This window comes from Oryzias melastigma, unplaced genomic scaffold (assembly GCF_002922805.2).
Source record: "Oryzias melastigma strain HK-1 unplaced genomic scaffold, ASM292280v2 sc00569, whole genome shotgun sequence".
Taxonomy (NCBI): Eukaryota; Metazoa; Chordata; class Actinopteri; order Beloniformes; family Adrianichthyidae; genus Oryzias; species Oryzias melastigma.
The window spans coordinates 1-2,519 of NW_023417161.1; the positions used below are offsets into that span (position 1 = coordinate 1).

At 39.4% G+C, this 2,519-nt stretch overlaps 1 pseudogene; it reads left to right on the forward strand.

Moving 5' to 3' along the window:
- The first annotated feature begins 106 nt into the window (after positions 1 to 106).
- LOC112140417 overlaps positions 107 to 2,519 on the forward strand; it is a 22,328-nt pseudogene continuing 19,915 nt past the window's right edge.

Sequence of the window (2,519 nt, forward strand, 5' to 3'; positions counted from 1 at the left end):
TTTTTTTTTTTTTGCCGATTCTTGAAGAATCGTTACATCCTTAATTTTAGGCCATAGAAGCTCTCAACAAGTGGGTGCGACTTTAAGAATTCATGCTTTTCTGCAGTTTATCAAAGCTGCTCTGACACATGCAGGTCCTCAGCTGACTGTGGTGAACAGGTACAGTCATCTCAGGACGGCCTTCATCACCGATCAAGCCTCCACTCAGTGGCCTTGTGGTACAGTGTCCGCCCTGAGACTGGAAGGTCTTGAGTTCAAATCCAGGCCGAGTCATTCCAAAGACAAAACATGGGACCCAGTGCCTCCCTGCTTTAAGGAGTTGGATTGGGAGGGTTAAATCACCAAATGTTTCCTGAGTGCAGCTGTGTCTGCTGCTCACCCCTCCCCCAGGAGATGGGTCAAATGCAGAGAACGAATTTCACACATCTGGGATTGTAACAACTAATAGACTTTAACTTTCCTCCAAAGAACTCCACTTTCATTTTTTTATGACTTTCTGGTAAAATTACCCCCTATTTTTTTTTTATTTATTTCTTGAGTTTATGTGGAAGTTTAGTATCCTAAAAAATCACTTTGGCTTTTTAAAAGCTGATTTGTTTATCTGTTTTTTGATGTAGTGGAGAATTTTACGCAAAGTTCAGTCAACACTTAAACCACAAAAAACCCCTGAGATGGAGAAAGAACTCGATCTTCTTCCTGTGCAGCAGAAGTGTCACAAACTCTGGATTTCCTTTTTGCAGTAATTAGAAAGGGTTCTGCAAACGGCTGCAGTATCATGGTTTGGGCCTAATATATCCGTTGGGGGGGGGGCTTCAGAGGAAATTTGCTCTGACACCCTTAAGCGGCTGAATGCTGAAGCTTGTGGTTTTCTCAGACCACATCAGAGGAGCGACGGTTTGACCCGACCAGGCCGCCTTCCTGTCACAGAAAACCGTGTTTCTTATGAAATGATAAAAGAAAAATTCCTTAAGATGCAACGTTTTAGGTAAACATCACCCAAAAAACAATGATGTAAAAGCATTATTTAAGAGAAGTTTAAGTGTTTTATGTGCATAAAAACCTTTAGAACTATTACTGGAAGTATTTTCTTAAAAACAAATTATTAATTGTTGTTATTGTGAGATTTACATCCCAATTAGTGAAGAAACTCGGCTTCAAGAAAACAGAAACTTCATGATGGCATTCATTCAGTTCTCACCAGTGGATCCGCACTAATTTAACTGTTTCATATCTTCTAGAAAAGTCTTTATTGTCTAAACTTCTTCTGATATTCTCTTTCTGCAGATCTTCAGTGATCATAAATGCATTTTTCCCCCTGAAGACTCCAGACAGCTTCATCCCTCAGACGGTTGAAATGATGAAACCTTTCTCTTCTTCATCACGTTTCTGTTCCAGGCACCAGTGATCCTTATGTGAAACTCAAGATAGATGGAAAAACCTTCTACAAAAGTAAGGTGGTTTACAAAAGCCTCAACCCGGCCTGGAACGAGAGCTTCCATCTGCCTGTGAAGGATCTGACCCAGAAACTTCACATCAAGGTAACCTTCCAGACCCAAACGGGTCCTTGTTACAGCTGAAGACTTTCCTGCTGTGGGTTTGACCGTCTCCATCCTGACGCAGGTGTACGACCGTGACCTGACCACGGACGACTTCATGGGCTCGGCCAGCGTCCTCCTGAGCGACCTGGAGATGGACAAGTTAGTCAAGTTCAGCTGTGTGACCCTAAACAAATGTTTAAGAGAAAATAGGAGCATTTTCTTGACCAAAACAGTCACAGTCTTATGGTTGTTACCTCGATTTATCGCGGTTCACCTGTCGTGGTTTCTCAGTTTCACTGGTGTTTTCAGTCTAATTTTACTTGCTTTTTTTTTTTTAAACAATGTTCTGCGTCTTGATTGACTGTTAACCTTATCAATCAATCTCTTCAGTGTCCTATCTTCTGCACAGATTTCTTTCAGTTTCTGAAACCTACATGAACCTCTATAGCAGGAGTCAAACTCAGTTGCACAAGGGGCCAAAATCCAAAACACACCTAACAAGATAAACATTTATTGAACACACTAAAACTACATTTTTTAAACTTTAAAACCGTAACTTTTTAACATAATTATGAGCTAGATATATAACATTACCTGTAAAAATGCTGGTGTGAATGATGTAAACTGAATTTAGCTGCTAAAGATGCTGAAATTGATAACTAAAAACACTGTAGTTGATATTAGCTAAACTTTAAAATTACCTAAAAACCTAAAAAAAAGACTAAATTAGCCAAAACAGCTGGTATTTAGCTGAAAAAATAGCTAAACTTCAAAATAGCCACAAAGAAAAGAAAAGCCTAAATTAGCCACAGTGTTGGGGGTAACGGATTACAAAGTAACGCATTACTGTAATTTAATTACTTTTGTCGGTAACAGAGGAACGTAACGAACTAAAGTTTAAATTTCTGCAATAAATTACAGTTACTGGACTACAGAAACCCTCGTTACTCCGTTACTTTGGTTTTGAAGGCTCTGATATTT